The 21,122-nt window shown below is 46.2% G+C and overlaps 1 protein-coding gene across 6 annotated transcripts in view; it reads right to left on the reverse strand.

Annotated features, from left to right (window-relative positions):
• The window catches only part of PCDH15 (protocadherin related 15), a 1,266,541-nt gene that overhangs the window by 800,719 nt on the left and 444,700 nt on the right, over window positions 1–21,122 (reverse strand). The window lies entirely within an intron of this gene.

The raw sequence follows: 21,122 nt of genomic DNA on the forward strand, positions 1-21,122 counted from the left end.
GCATTTATAAATGTACATGGAAGCTTCAATACTTGCTCATTACATATGCAGACTGTTTTTTTTTTTTAGTTAAGACTGCTGCACAGGGTGTATTTGGGCCTACCAGTCAAGTCTGACTAACTGGAAATAAGGGACTTTATAATTAGACACACATAACAACAGAGAATGGAGAACTATTGTAGTCAACTCACATTGAGACTACAATAGAAAGTCAGTGAAGGCCAAAAAGGTTGGGAAATTATCAGCCTGAGTGGTGGAATGCCTGTTAAAGTGGTTGTAAATCTCCAGTGCATGCACAATAAAAGCCATGTACCACAGTACTGTGTCCACATGTATAAAGCAAATCGCTATACTGTTACCTGTAATTTCTATTCCCCAGTGCCTGTGCAAGCCCTCAAACAATCACAGATCAGTGGGTGTGTCTTCATGATGGAGGTTGGGAGGTGGAGTTGTGACCTCAGCAGACTCTCCTCCCATCTCTACACTCCCCCCTGCAAGCACAGTATCGAGCTGCGCACCACAGTACTTTAACAATGCTTTATGCTGCTGTTCTGTGGTCTGCACTCCATACTTGTTTTCCTCTGCCTCGTGCTTCTTAGGCTTTTACGTCTGACAGCGGGATGTCACAATCCCTGATGGATGGCCACGCCCACTCACGATTACCAACCAATATTAACTCATGGAAGGCGCCACCTGACTTACACTTGACCAAAAAGAATTTGGCAAGGAAAAGCCAATACAAGTAGAGCCGGAGGAGGTAGGAGGAAAGAATTGTTAGGGAAAGCTGTATACACACCCCCTTCTGCATGTTCATGAGAGAAATTAAATAGTCTGTCAGTCACAGGAGCATGGGTGTAGTGTCACAATTTTGTTTTATGTGTCACTCTGAAAGCGTGCAAGAAAGGGGAGATGAATAAACATTACTGGATTCCCCATTCTTTGAAGACCAGGGACAGATGGATTCTGATACAATACTGTAAAAAGTAAACTAAAAAATTTGGAATAAAAAGGCCCCTCTGTTGGGCGGAAAATGTTTCAACCAAGGGAACTTTTATTCTAAAATAGAGATAATGACTCAGACAGATCAAACCTTCTTTGTTGGATTCACTTCCTGACTAATCCTCATTTCAAACATAATTATATCTGCTCTTTAACATGGTTCAAAAAAAGTGTTCAAAGAAAGACCCTCACACTCAATCTCTTGGATTTATTCCACACTAACAGGCTCTCTTATAGCTGGATTCAGGTAGATGGGCGCATCTTTCAGGCGGCGTAGCGTATCGTATTTGCGCTGCACCGCCTTAAGTCACAGAGGCAAGTGCTGTATTCACAAAGCACTTGCCTCCTAAGTTACGGCGGCGTAGCATAAATGGGCCGGTGTAAGCGTGCCTAATTCAAATGAGGATGAGGGGGGCGTGTTTTATGTAAATGATTGGTGACCCGACGTGATTGACGTTTTTTACGAACGGCGCATGCGCCGTCCGTGTACATATCCCAGTGTGCATTGCTCCAAAGTACGCTGCAAGGACGTATTGGTTTCGACGTGAACGTAAATTACGTCCAGCCCCATTCACGGACGACTTACGCAAACAACGTCAATTTTTCAAATTTCGACGCGGGAACGACGGCCATACTTAACATTGACTAGTCCAGCTATTTGTTCGACTAACTTTACGCCGGGAATCGCCTTACGTAAACGGCGTATCTTTACTGCGATGGACGCACGTACGTTCGTAATACTCTTAAATTTACAACGGCATAGATTCAGAGTTACGACGGTGTATCTACTGATACGCCGACGTAACCGTACGTGAATCTAGCTATTAGTCTTTTGGCTCTCAGCTTTAAACAAAAAAGGGAGAAGGTATTACAAATTTCGCTAACAGATGAACAATGGACCAACACCTGTCAACTTGCTCATAGCAGTTCATTTAGTGCGAGAATTGATAAAAATCCCTTTAGAAACCTTTTAATATATCACAACCACCATATATGATACAATCACTACAGCCACTTTTTATCTCTGTTCTACGATTCCAATCGGGCATCAGTAAAATGGCCACTGACAGAGATATCCCTTTTAACTCTATGGTCCGCTTTACTAGCAGAGATACAATCAAAATGTCTGCCATAGTAACTGAATGAAAACTACAACAACATGGCCAATTTCGGGTCTTCATTATATAAATGACAGCTTATTTAACCCCTACCCTACGGAGTCATTGTAAAATTACGTCAGTGGGAACCCTCCCTCCGGGTGGATGTCATATGACATCCTGAGCTTCCCGGGCAGTTAGGGGGCGCGTGCGCGTGCCTGCCGCATCGCTCGGGACCTGGTGCGTGTCCCTGGCAGACGAGATGTCGGCCGGGCACCCGTGATTGCCCACAATCATGGCAGGACCATGGATCTGTGTGTGTAAACACACAGATCCATGTCCTGTCAGAGGAGAGCAGACCGATGTGTGTTCCCAGTACAGAGGAACATAGATCGGTCTCCTCCCCTTGTGAGTCCCCTCCCCCTACAGTTAGAATCACTCACTAGGGAACATATTAACCCCTTGATTGCCCCCTAGTGTTAACCACTTCCCTGCCAGTCACATTTATATCAGTGCAGTTTTATACCACTAATCACTGTATAAATCTGAATAGTCCCAAAAATGTGTCAAAAATGTCCGATTTGTCCATCGCAATGTCACGGCCACAAAAAAAATCGTAGATCACTACCATTACTAGTTAAAAAATGTAAATGCCATAAATCTATCTCTTATTTTGTAGATGCTATTTTGCGCAAACCAATCAATAAATGCTTGTTGCAATTTTTTTTACCAAAAATATGTAGAAGAATACGTATCGGTCTAAACTGAGGAAAAATATATATATATATATATATATATATATATATATATATATATATATATATATATATATATATATATATATATATATATATATATTTTAAAATTTATATTTATTAAATCAAAAAGTAAAAAATACTGATTTTTTTTCAAAATTGTCGCTCTTCTTTTGTTTATAGCGCAAAAAATATAAACCTGCAGAGCTGATCAAGTACCACCAAACGAAAGCTCTATTTGTAGGGAAAAAACATAGGGGGCCAGATCCAGAGAGAGAGTACGCCAGCGTATCTACTGATACGCCAGCGTACTTTCATATTTCCCGCGTCGTATCTTTAGTTTGAATCCTCAAACCAAGATATGATGGCATCTGGGTTCGATCCGACAGGCGTATGGCTTTGTACGCCTTTGGATTGTAGATGCAATACTTTGGCGTCTGCTGGGTGGAGTTTGCATTGTTTTCCGCTTCGGGTATGCAAATAAGCTTTTTCCGACGAGCCACGAACGTACGCGCGGCCGTCGTATTCTCTTACGTCGTCTCTAGTCAGCTTTTTCCGGCGTATAGTTAAAGCTGGTATTTTGCGGCGTATAGATAGACTTGCCATGTTAAGTATGGCCATCGTTCCCGTGTCGAAATTTGAATTTTTTTTTTTGCGTAAGTCGTCCGTGAATAAGGATGGACGTAAGTCACGTCTAATTTCAACCGTCAAGCTCTACATCCCACCCCCCAATCAACTGGAAGATTTCTTATTAGCAGCATCATTGTCGCATTGACATTTCATCTGTCGCTGTGTGCAGTTTTTCACTAGACTTTTTTTCATAAGATCAGCTTACGTTTAGATCTTCTCACATTTATTGGTGTTTTGACCAATACTGGTCACTTTTGCTGAGGTGTTCGTATATACAGTATATTCACCTTCTGTTAATGTTCACTTATTTTTTGTTTTTTGCCAATGTTCATATTGTGACATTTTCCTCATTGTGTTTATATTGATTTATATCACCTTCATACACCCTGGTCACCAGGGTTTTCTCACTCCTTTAGCGCAGCACATTTTTCACTTTTACGGTGAATACAGGCAATAAACTTTATAAAAATGTAAAATTAGGGGGTCGTCTTATACGTCCGGTCGCCTTATACACCGACAAAGACTGTATTTAGAATTTTGACTTGTGTAAATGCAGTGAGTGACTGCAGCAACTCGTCTTCATTTATATTCACGTCTTTTCATATTTTTTATACACCACAGTTGGATATCATTACACCTGAGTAGTGCAGAGGTACACCATAACCCAATTCAAGAGATGATATCAGTGTTTATTTTCTCAGCCTTAACCCTTACTGCAGAAAAAACAGTGGGGCAGAACATGTGAAAAGGTGCCCCGCAGTGAGGTAGCTCCAAAGGCTTCAGTTTGAATGGCCATATTCACAAGGTAAGTCTTCAGAGACAGTGTGCCACTTGGACCTATGTTATGGCTCTGGACCTGAAGAGTTCTCAATGGCTAACACAGTGCACTATGGAAAGCACCACAATTCGGAGTTTAGTGTCTGAAGATCTGTTTCCAGGGTAGTACCATGGGCCAGATCCACAAAGAAATTATGCCGGCGTATCTATTGATACGCCGCGTAATTTCTAAGATCCCCCGTCATATCTTTGTTTTGTATCTACAAAACAAGATACGACTGAATAAGGGCTCGATCCGACTGGCGTACGTCTTAGTACGCCGTCGGATCTTAGGTGCATATTTACGCTGGCCGCTAGGTGGCGCTTCCGTTTTTTTCCCGCATTTTTTTCCCGCATAGAGAATATGCAAATGAGCTAGATACGGCGATCCACAAATGTTTTTTACAACGTTTCCGTAAGGCTTTTTCCGGCGTAACGTTACCTCTGCTATATGAGGCGTAGCCAATGTTAAGTATGGATGTCGGGCCAGCGTCAAATTTTACGTTGTTTGCGTAAAACGTTCGCGAATAGGGCTTTGCGTAGAATGACGTTCACGTCAAAAGCATTGGCTTGTTGCGGGTTAATTTGGAGCATGCGCACTAGGATACCCCCACGGACGGTGCATGCGCCGTTCAGAAAAAACGTCATTTACGTTGGGTCAAGACGTATTAACATAAAACACGCCCACAACTTAGCCATTTGAATTGGGCGCTCTTACGCCGACACAGTTACACTACGCCGCCATAACTTACGGCGCAATTTCTTTCAGGATATGGAAAATACGCTGAAAGTTACAGCGGCGTAGTGTATCTGAGATACGCTACGCCGGACGGAAAACTGCGCCGAGGTAGGTGGATCTGGCCCCATGTGTCCAATCCAGGGGAGTAAAAGGACAGGTTTCAAAGTTATGCAGAGGAAATACCAGATTCTGATAGCTCTTATATAGAGACAAGCTCAAACAGCAGTATCATTGAAGAATCTTAATTGGAGTCACTAAAATAAAATGCCCAGGGGAAAAAGAAGGCTATCATAAAATATTCACCATTTTCTTTAGCATCCAATTTCCAAGGACACTAGCAACAAGCTTAGACATAAAGGAGTGATATACATTGGCTGGCTTACAGTTTTTCTGTGTGCATGTGTGTTAAACCTCCAGTGGCAGTATAACCTGACTATTTCTGAATTCTTGTGTCCCTCAATGGATAAAATAAAAAAAATAAAAAACATACAGGTACATACAGGAAATTCTATGATATTTTAGTGTAAATCGGATATATAAAACATGCATTGCTTCATACCCTAACTAGAATTTACTGCTCTGTAAGTTATGTAGATGCATGTTTGCCCTTCTGGATAAAAATGGATTTCAATTCACTGGTATTTTAATAATGGTATAGCTGGCCTACTACAGTATTTTATTAATCATGCAATAACTGTAAAATGAAAGATCATAATACATTTGGCTACATTTTAAATACTGAAAGGCATGGTTTGTACATGGTGATTAACATTTTACCATGGCAAGCAGATGGAGAGAGACAACATTTTGGCAGAACTTACAAGGTAAATTGTAAAAATGCTTAACACTTGAACAGTAATTAACAATGACATTAACATTTTAGTGTTAAGTGCTCATTTAGCATTGACATATGATTAGCACATTTTGTGTACAAAAACTGATAAAACTGAGTACTAGGTTTTAGATATGGCAGAAGGCTGTTTATATATATATATATATATATATATATATATATATATATATATATATATATATATATATATATATATATATACAGTATGGATTAATCATAATATTATATATATGTTAACATTTTCAAATAAAATAAATATACGATTCTTTGTGTTTAAACTGCTGCCAATCAGAAAGCCTGTTATACACTATATTACCAAAAGTATTGGGACACCTGCCAGAAAAAGCAGAATCTTTCCTTCGCTCCCTAACATCCAGACCAGCAGCTGACACCTTTCCACATAAAGAAAAATATGGGCCCAGGGAACAGAGAAGCCCCCCAAAAGGACCCTCCGAAACACATAAAATCAACCTTTCCACCAAGCCCAACTCATCACCACGGAGAAATCCTCTAATCCGTACCACCCTCTAGGTTTTTGGTAATATGCTCATCCACCTACCCCAGGGGGCAATGGTTGGTACTTATATACACCTACACAGTTTACATATGTTGATGAAAGACTATAGACTCATACATAGATGAAAATCTACTATATTGTAAACTAGATTTTACGCAAGACCTTGAAATTCCACTATCACTTAGTTCCACTAAAGGGATATCTAGTTTTACAGTATATACCCCAAACCTCCCTTCTGCTTGTAACCAAGGGAAACTGCAGCCTGACACTCTTTACATGCCTGCAGGCTAGTGCCCTTACTGGAAGTGGAAGATACATGCAGAAAAATGGAGACAATTTGTTTTACGGTTTACTGTTTTAGTTACGTTATTTTTATTTTTTCATACTTTTCTCACCTTTTCTCTCTCTCTATGGGGAACAACCCTCAGCCAGAATGTCAATAATTTACCTATGTAATCTATGGGTGTAACACCCAACCACCTCTCCAAGTAGAGGGAATAATCACTGAAATGTATTGTCACTATATACCTCACTCCACAAGATATGAGAATAGTTTAATGGAATATTAAAGCGGGAGTTCACCCAAAAATTAATTTTTAACATTACATTCAGCCGAGTTGTCCTAATGACAATCGGCTGTTTTTTTTCCCCGTACATACCATATTTTCACCGCCGCTTCCGGGTATGTCGTCTGCGGGACTGGGCATTCCTATCTGATTGACAGGCTTCCGACCGTCGCATACAGCGCTTTACGAGTTGCCGAAAGAAGCCGAACGTCGGTGCGGCTCTATACGGCACCTGCGCACCGACGTTCGGCTTCTTTCGGCAACTCGTGACGCACAGTATGCGACGGTCGGAAGCCTGTCAATCAATTAGGAATGTCCAGTCCCGCAGAAGACATACCCGGAAGCGGCGGTGAAAATACAGTATGTACAGAAAAAAAAAACAGCCGATTGTCATTAGGACAACTCGGCTGAATGTAATGTTAAAAATGTATTTTTTGGGTGAACCTCCGCTTTAAGGGGCTACAGTATGATCCAGGCCAAGAGAATGAAAATCCTCTGGCACTGAAAAGACTAAAAACTGACATTGTTTTGCTACAGGAGGCCCATCTGTCTGGAGATGACTTCTCCCATGTGCAAAAGCTGTGGATAGGTAAAGTCTTAAGTTCAGCTGCCAAGGGATGGAAATCTGGAGTGCTGATCCTTCTCTAAAGAAACCTATCCTATGAATTGGTCTCCGTAAATAAAGGCAACAAGGGTAGATTAATTTCAGCACACAGTAAAATTCCCTTCAAAGGAGCTTTTGTTTACCAATATCTATGCCCCAACTGACCAGATAAAACATACTTCAGTTAGCTCTCGGATCAGCTCTTGCATACACCCCAGACTCCACACCTAATAGGAGGAGATTTTTATTTGACCATGTGAAATAGTAAAAATAGATCCATAAAATGCACTAGAGAACCATATATTACGCAAGGTCATGACACTCAATTGCATCGGATGACTACTGCCCTACAGCTAGTCGACCCGTGGCGATTATCGCACACAACAGACAGAGAGTACACTTTTTACTCTCATGCACAAGACTAATTTTCTAGGCTAGGACGACCTCTTCTGCACTGCCTCCCTACTGCCCAGTGTACGAGAATCCACAATACATGACCTGATCATTTCAGACCATAGTTCAACTTTCTACCCCGTGACAACACTAGACAATGGCGTTTTTCATCTTACCTAAAGCAAATTTAACTTTTTAGAAATAGAATAGAATAGAAAGACGCATGATATGAATATGCAGAAACAAACACCTCCCACAGGGAAAAGCCAAATCTCTTTTGGAAAGTGAGTAAAGCATTATTGCAAAGTAGGAGCATATCTTAAGTAGCCACTTTCAAGAAAAACTGATAGCAGCTCAAACTCAGTTAAATTTGAACAACATACCCCAAACAACATAAAACTTTGGCACAAAGCCAAGTGACCTTTTAGATGTTTGAACTGACAATCTAGAGAACATCAAATTATTACACACAGACCTACAAATCCATAAATATGGGAATAAAGCAGGGATGTTACTAGTTAGATTATGCAGGGGCACATACCATATCATCCAACCCATATCGCTTTATTAAAGAACACAGGAGCACCCTCTCCTCATCCACTGGAGACATAAAGAATATCCTAGAATTATACTACACCAATCTTTACACGGACGAACCTATAAGCACAAATGAAGCGTGAAAACTATTGGACTCCGTCATCCTACCAAAATAGAGTCAGAACACTTGACACTCTAAAATTCCCTAATAACCCAAGAGGAAATAACAGAGGCTATAAAAAAGATAGCCAATGGTAAAGCCCCAGGCCCAGACGGGTACACTCCAGAATTTGATGAAATGAACAATCACGTGGTATCCAATACTGTTGGTATACAATGGTATTTTTTACCATCATAAAAATATAGAGGAAGAGAAAACTAAACAAGAATGAATCCTGGAAAATCTTTGCCACATCCCAAAAAATAGAGAAATCTAAGGGGATGCCCCAGGAATAGTGCAGGCAAAGGGAAATACTAGAATCCAGAAAATAGTAAGAAGAGTATGCAAAAAGTATATAAATTGTATTAAATACAGTATGCATATGCTACAATGTAAACATGGAACATATTTTTTAAAAACTGAACACATGAGTTTAGATAAACACAGCTGCTAAATGTTGGAACACACAGATTTTATCCAGACATAAAGTTGAATGCAGATTGTGAACACAAAACATCCCAACATGTTTCGCAGAAAATGGGGGAGCTAAATTTATAACGTGTATTACTTCCTTCTTCAGGGGTTAAATTAAAGCAGGCTGATATCTTTCTATTAGAGAAATATAAATGTGTAATTAATTATATATCAGTCAGCATCTCCTTGGGGGAAACTCCCGCAGAGCTTGCGGCAGCATCCCTTGGTGGGGTCCACGCTCAGAGCGTTTCACATGATGATGAAACATCATAAATTGTCCTCATGTCCCGGTCCGCTCACCCCTATTACTCGCAATCCGGATTTCCTGCCTGGGATGGACCTGCACTTTTCTGCACCAACGGACCAAACAATGCCCCTCTTAATGATACATTGTGTTGAGGCTAATACCTTAAAATCCTTTGACTCCCTAAAAAGAGATGTAAATCCCCAGAGCACTCTTTCATTTTGGACTTACCGTCAGCTGCATAACTATATACAGGTTTCCCAGTTTAAAAAACAATTCTTTAGATCAATAACTCCGCTTGAACAAACTTGCCTGACTGGAGCTCCGGTTCCGAGATCTACTTCTCTCACATACTCATGGCTCCAATTAGACAGGGGGGGATAGCGTCGGGATTACAAGTACAATGGGAAAAGGCGCTCAAAATAAGTTTTACAGATAAGCAATGGAAACGTGCCTGCATTTTTGCCCATAAGTGTGCGATTGGCACGAGAATGCAGGAAATGTCGTATAAGCTTTTAACACAATGGTATACCACTCCGGATAAAATAAAAAAATGGTACCCGTTGACATCGGATTCTTGCTGGAGATGCGAGCAAGACTCGGGCACCATTGTTCATATTTGGTGGGAGTGTCCGTGTCTGAGACCCTTCTGGGACAAGGTGTGCGAACTGATCAAAGCCATTACAGATACCACAATCTCTCTTACACCTGCTTGTTGCTTACTCCACATTGCGGACTGCTCCATGCAACATTATAAAAAATCATTGACTAGACATCTGCTGAATGCAGCGAAAGTTTTGATTCCCAGGCACTGGAAATCGAAGGATATTCCTTCCATTCCGGAATGGTTTAGCTCCATAGAGAACATCCACCAATTGGAGGAAACGGTAGCAATTGCCAGGGAATCGTCGGAAAAATTCAATCAGACGTGGTCACCTTGGGTGGCGTTCAGGTATTCTGATCAATACTTACAACTCGATATGGGATGAGACTGCTGTTTTGGCTTTGACCATTTCCTGCTCACTCCTTTTGGTACGTAGAGACTTTAGAAGATCCGTTCATTACGGTGTCTTCAGCCCCCCTTATTTATTTTTTTTTTTTTTTTTTTTTTTTTTTCTTTCTCCTTTTTGTCTTTAGTATTAGCTAGTAGCGGGTAAATCATAGATAGTGATGTTTTTCTCTGCTTTCTTTTGATATAGGATATAAAAATTGCCTATATTCAGAGTATGTATTGACATTTTGTGATTATGTGCTACTGTGCGGTACTTAGGTACCTTGGCTGTATTTGGTACTCTGATTTTTCCTTTCTCTAATAAAAATGATTAGATAGTTAACTACTTGCCGACCAGCCACTGCTGTTCTACGGCAGCAGGTCGGCTCCCCTGCACGAGAGCCTGTACAATAACGTTGGCTCTCTAAGCAGCCACTAGGGGCGCGTGCGCGCCCCCCGCTCGTCCCTGACTCCTGCGCGCGTGCCCGATCGCTGCCGGGCACCCGCGATTGCTCGTTACAGAGCGAAGACCGGGAGCTGTGTGTGTAAACACACAGCTCCCGGTCCTGTCAGGGGAGAAATGCCTGACTGTCTGTTCATACAATGTATGAACAGCGATCAGTCATTTCCCCTAGTGAGGCCACCCCCCTACAGTTAGAACACACCCAGGGAACATACTTAACCCCTTCCCCGCCCCCTAGTGTTAACCCCTTCCCTGCCAGTGGCATTTTTATAGTAATCCAATGCATTTTTATAGCATTTTGCATTTCGCTATAAAAATGCCAATGGTCCCAAAAATGTGTCAAAAGTGTCCGAAGTGTCCGCCATAATGTCGCAGTACCGAAATAAAATCGCTGATCGCTGCCATTACTAGTAAAAATAATAAAAAATAAAAATGCCATAAAACTACCCCCTATTTTGTAAACGCTATAACTTTTGCGCAAACCAATCAATAAACGTTTATTGCGTTTTTTTTTTTTTTTACGAAAAATATGTAGAAGAATACATATCGGCCTAAACTGAGGGAAAAAAAAGTTTTTTTTATATATTTTTGGGGGATATTTATTATACCAAAAAGTTAAAAATATTCAATTTTTTCAAAATTGTCGCTCTATTTTTGTTTATAGCGCAAAAACTAAAAACCGCAGAGGTGATCAAATACCACCAAAAGAAAGCTCTATTTGTGGGGAAAAAGGGACGCCAATTTGTTTGGGAGCCACGTCGCACGACCGCGCAATTGTCAGTTAAAGCAACGCAGTGCCGAATCGCAAAAAGTGCTCTGGTCTTTGACCAGCAATATGGTCCAGGGGTTAAGTGGTTAAGCAACATCCTAGCAACAGGGCAGGATGGGCCCCCTATGCCTGTTTTATTCCTTTTAGACAGCGCAGGAGTTATTTATTTACACAGGATGGGATGAGGCCATCTCTGGAAGATTTTAGACCAGGCTTCAGCAGGTAGAAAGATGGCCTTCACCTATATAATAGGGTATTTTCCAACTTTAATCAAAGCTGCACAGTTTGTTTCTAACCTGCAGGTGCCCCTTTAAAGTTTGCTTTTTATCTCCTGCGCCAGACGAATAAACGCCATCACATGACACACTGAAAAAAAAAAAACATTTTACGCCATCACTTCCAGGCTCTTTGGTATTATTTAACTGGCAGATTCCCACAGTTCTGGTCAGCCGACCTGTTTGTATGAGAATTAAATAAAATAATATTTACTCAAAAAAAAAAAAAAAAGAAAAAAAAAAAAAAATATCAGTCAGCATCAGTACAGGTATGTATACACAGCAATTGATTAATTTGGTTAGGCAGAAAATGACATATAAATGCATAACACTCACAGGTCATGTGTCCCCTCAAAGAAATTTACAATCTACAACACCACTAGCAGGTAGATGGGACCTCATATCCTAAGATCCGCTGAATCGCAAGGTGAAGCTTGATAGACCATATGGAAGGAGGAAAAGCAGGAGAATATTTCCTGAACCTCTAATGTATTGATATATTTTGTGTCTTGCAGCAAGCAACAGGTGTTGCGAGACAATCTATATCTGGCTGGGGCAGATCTTGTCCTGATGGCAGAGCAGCGGATCAAGGCTCACAAGGATCGCCCAAAAATTATGGGGGCACAGACCTGACATGTAAAGAAAGTATGCATATAAGAGTCCAAATATGGAATCCATTCGTGCTTGAGACAGAAAAGGGGGGGGCGTGGCCGAGCCAAGCTAGGAGATGGCTGCCTGATCACTGAGCTCCTGCCACCTCAGAGCCTTTTTGACCATTAGCAGCAAATACCACCCATATCCCGGAGCCTAAACCATGGGTACAGCATCGAGGCAATCGTCTACCTCCCGTTCCCGCTCCCCTCGAGAACAGAACGATGCGGCAGACCATAGCATACCTGAGATGTTCCGGGCCGGCCGGGGGAAAATGGCGGCTTCCCGCCAAGGTCCGCGTGTAGGCCGGTCGCAGGCCTCGTCCTCACAGCCACAGCCACAGGAGATCATTTTATCCGCAACTCTGCTCGCCTCCCCCCGGGGGCTCTCAGGGGATCGGAGACCACACCGGCCCCCGTGTCAACGTCCTCACCCATTACCATCTCGGACCTGAGGGCCGTGGCGACTGACATCAAGGAGGCGCTGGCGGCTGCCATAGCGGACTTGCGCCTGGACTTTAAGACATTGGATGAGAGGGTGACAGTGACTGAAAGCACGCTAGAGGACCATGGCCTTGTCCTCCAGCGATCTACTAGAAAGATAGATGACCACACTCTGCAGCTACGGGAGGTAAACCGCCATCTGGAGGACCTCGAGAACCGGGGAAGGCGCCATAACATACGCGTGAGGGGCCTGCTGGTGACGGTGGAGAACGACCGGATTGAGCAAGAGGTGTCCGGCATATTCAACTCGGTCCTCCGGAGATCCCCTGACACGCGAATAGCCATGGAGAGGATCCACAGAGCGCTACGCCCTCGTGGCAGAGACACCGACCCCCCCAGGGACATTGTGTGCTGCCTCACAGACTTCGGCCTAAAGTAGGAAATCCTGAGGCAAGCCAGAGGACAACGTCTCCAGCAAGGAGGAGCCCCGATCCAGCTATTTCAGGACCTCTCGGGGATCACACTAAAGCATAGGAGGGACCTCAAGCCCCTACTGGATGTCCTCAGAGCCGAGAACATTCGATACAAGTGGCGGTTCAACTTCTGCCTGTCGGCCTCTCACCAAGGCCGCACTGCACTACTGAAAGTTCCGGAGGACCTCCTGCACTTCTTTGAGACCCTGGGTATACCGCCTGTAGCGGTTCCTGAATAGTATGCCATTTACCGCCGCTCGGTGGGCCGCTGGACTGGACCTCAGGCGGAGAAAATGGAGACGCAGCCTTCCAGCTCCCGTAGGAGACGATCCCCCTCAGGCTCCCGCAATTCAGCTACCGCCACGGGGCCCAGAAATGACCGGGACCCGATGTCTTCGCCCGGGGCATGGAGGGCCCGTAGAGACTATTAACTGAACAGTGGAACGCCTGTTAGCCCTGTTGCCCATTGTGTTAAGGGCGATTTTACTGCCATGTTGCCGTGTTGGACGTTTGTTACATGTACTTTATCACGAATGGGACTGAACCTTTGCCCCTTGTCAACAGCCTGCCTATGCAGCCTCCAGCAGTGACTTTCGCCGTGCCTCACGCACTGTGTCCGCAACCCCCGCCCCCTTCAGGAGAGGGTCGAAGCCGATTGGACCCTCCCGGAGGACTTGGAGGATTCCGCAAAGCGGTCTGGCCGCCATACTACAACGTCCAGGATGCCCCTGCGCGCTTCATCGCCTCCGGAACTAGAGACTCGATACCCCCTCTTCCGGCGCAGAACGCTGTGGTCACTTCCGGGGAGACGACAGAGTGGACGGATCCTCGACCCCGCCGCCGGAGCTACGGCCCCTGCTGGACGCACCACTTGGCCTGCTGCCACCGCTCGTTGGACGACAGCCCGGCTACCCCGCGGTGGAGTGTCACCACGCTTCCTACAGGACCCGCCCGGCCCCCGACTCACCTGGTCGTCCTGCCTAGTCTATCAACTAAGCTCAAGCGGGGGATCCCCCCCCTCCTAGCCTATTCAGCGCTGCCTGCTGGACTGTCGCTCCTAGCCCCTGTATCCTGGAGCGGTGTCCGTGTCTCCAGGAGGGGTGCTCCAGCGCCGCACAGAACTCTCCTGACGGTGGACTGTACCGCTGCAGTGGAGTAGTGACTACACAAAGGTGAGGAACCCGCTTCTGCCATTCCTAGAGAGGCCCCGCATCGTTGAGCTCCCCCACTGGCAGACACGCAGCCTGAGGCCGTAGACTATTTCAATACTACTGAGGCAGGCACCGGGTCGGACGATGCATGCCAAGCCCCGAACCCTGGGGCGAGTATACGCCTCCTCCCACATTCATGCACGAGACTGCTCACTCACAGGTTGCCGCCCTAAGGCGGAGGTACCATGCTAGGTGGCAGCTAAAGTGACGTTGTTTAGGAATGAAGTTTTATATTGCTGGTATCTGGTGATCACGGGTGTTTCACCTCCCCCCCACCCTCCGCGACTTCGTTCGTTGGGAGGGGGTCAACCAGGCTGCCCCAATTTTACTGGCGGCTTGCTGGCTACTGGGGAGGGGGGGGACGTCGTTGCACCCGACTGTATGTAATGTAGCTGGGTCTTGGGGGCACAGGATTACACGATGCCACATTAGGCAGGCCCCTCTCCACCGGTAGGGCCGGCCGACTAGTCCGCTAGACTGCTTTGCCTTTCTTGGAACGAGAGCCTTTCGGTTAACACCCCTTGTGGAAAGGCAAGGTTGTCCGCTCTGGGGTGGCAGGACACCTTCGGGATTATCTGGTGTACTAACTGTTTTTACCACAGCCGACCGTCTCCCGGTGAGGAATCGACCAACCCCCCAGCGGTACCATGTGGTGGCGCCCAGGCCCGCTCCTAGGCGTGGGTGCCCCATTCGGCTGCACCCTACCGATTGAATCCTACCCAAAATAGGTGGTGGGACTTGGTCCCCCCCACCTAATCGGTTTTCACCCCCCTCTTGCTGAGGGGGAACTCGGATAACCCCACGCGCCCCAACCCCCCCCCCCCGAGGGTTGTAGAACCACCCGCCCCCCCCCCCCGCACCAGACGTCAGAAGGGTTGTAGCCCTATTCAATACTCACCCCCTCTGTCCTTCAGCCCCGGGGACGTGCTAGAGGGACCCCCTCCCTTGCCCTGACCTTGCTCCGCCACAGCCCGAGCACCCCATCCTACTCTTCGTGCGGGTGAGTAGCCGTGAGGACACACACTATGACAGACGCAGCAACGGCAGTCACCAGCCCTGTGTTAAAGGTGATCTCCTTGAACGCGCAGGGTTTGAATCTCCCTGAAAAGAGAGCCCAACTCCTCCTGGCTATGCACCGAGCTAGGGCGGACGTAGTGTTTGTGCAAGAGACGCACTTTAAGTCAGGAGCTATACCCAAACTGCACAACTTTCATTACCCGATAGCGTACCATGCCACAAATGCGCATGCCAAAACCAAGGGGGTCTCCATACTGATAGCTAGACACTGCCCCTTTACGCTCACGGAGATGCTCGCTGACTCGGAGGGTAGGTACTTGTTTCTGAAAGGCTCCTATCTGAATCGTACTGTCACGCTTGCCAACATTTACGTGCCGAATGCACGACAGGTATCTTTTTTCAAAGCCGTGTCAGATCTACTGTCCCCCTTTAAAGCAGGCACATTGGTGTTGGGGGGTGACTTTAATGTACCCCTCAACCCCGAGCAGGACACGTCCTTGGGCACCTCATCCACCCCGTACATAGCTCTGAGGAGGATTTAAACGATCCTCCAGGAACTTCTCCTACATGACACATGGCGCGCCTTAAACCCTACAGGGAAGGATTACACGTTCTACTCGGCACCCCATAACCGGTACTCCCGACTTGACTATATAATGATTAGCCAGGAAGACTTACCTAGGTTGACTTCTGCCTCTATCGAGCCTATGTTCTTGTCGGACCATCATCCGATCTCGGCAACACTGTCCCTCCCCCCCTGCCACCCTCATACAAGGGTGTGGAGGCTGGACCCATCCTTGCTCACGGACCCGGTCTTAGCTAAGGAACTGGAGATGTCTCTCGAACAGTACTTTCGGGAAAACAGACCAGAGGACACAGCCCCCATTGTCAATTGGGAGGCCCATAAATGCGTGGTTCGGGGCCTTCTGATAGCTGCGGCCGCCAAACGTAATAGAGAAAGACGCAAACACTACGACGGTATACTGGATAGGATTAAGAGACTGGAGTCCACACACAAACGATCACAAGCCCTAGCAACACTGCAGGAGCTGAGCCTGGCCAGAGCCGAGCTCCTGGAGATAATAGGTAAAAAAATTAGACAAAACTACGCTCTGGCCAAAAAATCCTTCTACGAGCACGGCGACAAAGCGGGCAAAATGCTGGCGAAAGCACTACAATCCAAGAAAGCCAAGGCGACCGTCCACTTCCTGACAGACGAAAAGGGCCGTAAAATACAATCTACTCCTGATATTGCTAAGCACTTTGTGCGGTACTACTCGGACTTATACAACCTACCCTCCCCGACTACATCACAAGCTCAAGCCACACGACAAGGACTTATTGACGACTTTTTAAGTCAGTACGGCCCCACCAAGCTATCGGAGGCGGCCAAAACAGACTAGGGTAGACCCCTGGACAGCGCAGAGGTGGGACTGGCCCTGAAGCAACTTAAATCAGGCAAAAGCCCGGGTCCGGATGGGTTAACCGCGGGGTACTATTAGACCTATGCAAGTGTCCTGACGCCCTTTTTTGTATCGTCTTACGCTTCCGTCGCCAATGCCCCTCTTTGAGATCTCCTGACCGCACACATAGTAGTGATTCCTAAACCCGACAGAGACCCTGCAGTAGTTACCAACTATAGACCCATCTCGCTCCTCAACGTGGACCTCAAATGGTTTGCTAAGACGATTGCGAACAGGCTTCTCCCATACTTACCCGCACTCATAGATCGGGACCAAGCCGGCTTTGTCCCTGGCCGAGAGGCCCGGGACAATACCACCACTGCCTTAAATATTCACCACTGGCTCACCTCCAATAAATCCCCGGGGTTCTTTCTATGACTCGACGAAGGCGCTCGACAGGGTGGCGTGGGACTTCATGCAAGCGACTCTTGAGGCCGCCAATCTCCCGCCGCTCCTGTTACACTACATATCCTTGCTTTACCCGGGCTCCACAGCCAGGGTCAGCGTGAACGGCGACCTGTCGGACGCCTTCTCCATAGCGAACGGGACCCGTCAGGGCTGCCCCCTCTCTCCCCTGATTTTTGTGCTTACCCTTGAACCCTTCCTGCGATGACTCAGATCTAACCCGACGATCAAGGGCATCGACGTTAAGAACCGCACCTACAAACTTGCTGCGTTCGATGATGACATTCTCCTCTTTCTTAGAGATCCCCTCATGACCATACCTAACCTTATGTTAGTCCTTCAAGAGTTTAAGACCCTGTCCAACTTCCAAATCAACCTCTCCAAGTCATCCGCCCTAAACATTTCACTGCCCCAATCGGTGTGCGACCTCTGTCAACTAAACTTCCCCTTTAAATGGAACGCTAGGGCCATCAAATATCTGGGAACCCAACTCCCCGCCTCCCTCTTAGACCTGTATCACCTTAACTACTCCTCACTACTTCAGGGGGTGGTTCATGACTTGAAGGGGTGGTCCCCGAAACCTCTGTCGTGGTTTGGCAGGATCGCGGTGGTCAAAATGAATGTTCTCCCTCGGCTACTGTATACCATGCAAGCGATCCCCATCAGACTCCCCCAGGCTTTCTTCTCATCCTACAGATCTGCCTGCGCAAACTTTGTATGGCATGGCACCCGACCTCGCTTAAGCTATGTGAGACTTACGGTCCCTAAACTGCAGGGTGGCCTGGGATTTCCGGACCTACATAGATATAATTTGGCCTGTGGCCTCACTAGAATCGTTGACTGGGCCGCCAATGGGGAGAGGAAGAATTGGGTGGGGATAGAACAGTCTTTCTCCCCCCTTCCATTGTCCCACCTGCCTTGGGTTTCACAGGCTAACACCCCACCCGACTGCAAGGACCACCCTCTTATACTCCGTTCCTTATGAGCCTTCCGAGAGGCCTGTACCAAACACAAACTGTCGGACCGATGCGGCCCCCTGACCCCCCTAAGACTGAACCCCGACTTTCCTCCGGGCATGCACCCTGCCTTTCTATCTGACGGCTGGCCACACGCGACGGTGCAGGCTGGTCAGTTCTATGTTTCGGGCAGACTACTGCTCCAAGCGGAATTGGCCGCGAAGACCAACAAGGATGAGTTCCTATTTTGGACTTACCTCCAAATTCGACACTTCTTGGACAAGACGGCCCCCGAGCCCCCAATGGTCTAGGCCCTGCTCCCCCTTCGAGAGCCTCTGTTCCAATAGGGGACCACAGAGACACCTTATATCCACCATATATGGCCTATTGTTTTCCACACACTCCTCCAAAACTCATTGGGCCAACCAACAGTGGGAAAGTGACCTAACACTCGATCTTACGGAAGAGGAATGGGAATCTATCTACAGGCGAGCCCACAAGGGTTCGGTTAACGTCCAGACGCAGGAAAACGCGTACAAGCTCCTCTCCAGATGGTACAAGACCCCGCTTAAACTCCACAGGATTGATCCCGCGCTACCGAAGATCTGCTGGAGATGCCACCTGGAGACAGGCTCCTTTCTCCACATTTGGTGGACGTGCCCCAAACTCCAACCCTACTGGACGGAGGTCCACAAGCACATTGCACACATAACGACAGACAATCTAGAATTCACATCCGCGCAATTTCTCCTGAATCACGCCCAAACGCCCCCGAGGGGGTATAACCGATCCCTGGCTATGCACATGGTGAATGCTGCCCGGATGTGCATCCCGCTTAAATGGCTCTCCCCACACCCCCTTCCCTCGCAGACTGGTTCCGACGACTTCAAAAGATAATGGAGATGGAGGATCTAATCCACCAAGTGCAGGACAACCCTGCAAGGTTCAATGAGACGTGGGCCTGCTGGAAACACTTCACTTCGACTGCCGACTACCAGAGGGTGTGTCCATGATGACCTTAACCTTGCAACCCCGCTTCCCACCCCCCCCACAGGGCTGTGGCGGATTACCCATCCCTTCCATCCTCCCCCCGGCATTGAGGCCCCCCCCCGGCCGGGGCAACTTCTATGAAGTTGGGCGACCACCTGGGTATAGATATGTATCATTAGCGCCAGAATGCGCAGGGAACGACCGGAGCACACACCTACCCCCAAGGGTAAGCTCCTCCCGCATTTAGGATCACTGTGGTAGGCAAGAGCGACGTGCATAGTCACTTCCCACCGTTGTTGTTTATTGCTGTTTGATATGAATGATAATGCCCTCGGCCACTATACAATACTCGCAATGTTGTTACTAATCTTTACCCCTCGCCGATGGAATATGTAGCGGCTGCGCCCGCAAGTGTTAGCTCTAAGAGCACTTGTTACTGTTGAAAACCTCAATAAACATCTTTGGGGGAAAAAAAAAAAGGGCGCAGCACAGGGAATGGAAATAAGCTTAAAGCAAAAAATATATAAATTAACAGGAAGCAAAGGATAAAAACCCTGAAAGACATGAAATGCACCCAGGTATATGCAAAAATAGTATAGTGGCTCTAGGTGGTAGACAGGATCTAAATACCAGTAGGAACTTCTAAAATATAGAGAAGTTAATTAACAATGAAACAACAAGTGGAGAGTAAAGAAAAAGGGAAAGGCAGCAAGATGAACATGAGACAATGCTGCCTCATGTTTATCTCTCACCTCCTAATGTGGTTCCTCTCGGGTTGATTCAGGGACAACAGGTTCTCTGTTTATGCAGCAATTTGTTTGCTGAAAGTCCCAGCTATATATAATTGAAGAAGTGGGGATGGTCAGTGTAATTGGCCTATCCCAAGCCTGGGCTAGTCTTTGCATACCTGCAGTACAAGTTAACAGGTGAACCAAGCAAACCATCATCTGACGGTCCGCTCGGGCACCTGTACCTGATTGTTGACAGGCTGGTGTCCACCAAGGGAGGTCCCTTGGCCGATGCGGCATCCGGCATCACCGCGTTAATGGCGCAATGACGTCAGATGTTGATAGGGCCGCTGACACAGGAAATGGGCAGAAACTACTGGCATGATGGTAGAAAGGCCAGTGCATGTGTGTGTGGGGTAGGGATGAGCTTTATGTTCAAGTTGAACTTGAAAATTTGAAAAGCCGCGGAACACCCTTTAAAAGTCTATGGGAGAAATCTAAAGTGCTAATTTTAAAGGTTAATATGCAAGTTATTGTCATAAAAAGTGTTTGGGGACCCGGGTCCTGCCCCAGGGAACATGTATCAATGCAAAAAAAGTTTTAAAAACGTCTGTTTTTTCGGGAGCAGTGATTTTAATAATGTTTAAAGCGAAACAATAAAAGTGAAATATTCCTTTAAATTTCGTACCTGGGGGCTGTCTATAGTATGCATGTAAAGTAGCGCTTGTTTCCCGTGCTTATAACAGTCACTACACAAAATGACATTTCTAAAGGAAAAAAGTCATTTAAAACTACTCGCGGCTATAATGAATTGTCGGGTCCCGGCAATACAGATCAAAGTCATTGAAAGTCATTGAAAAATAAAAAAATAAAATGTGAGGGGATCCCCCTAAATTCCATTAC

The sequence above is a fragment of the Rana temporaria genome, chromosome 8 (assembly GCF_905171775.1).
Source record: "Rana temporaria chromosome 8, aRanTem1.1, whole genome shotgun sequence".
Taxonomy (NCBI): domain Eukaryota; kingdom Metazoa; phylum Chordata; class Amphibia; order Anura; family Ranidae; genus Rana; species Rana temporaria.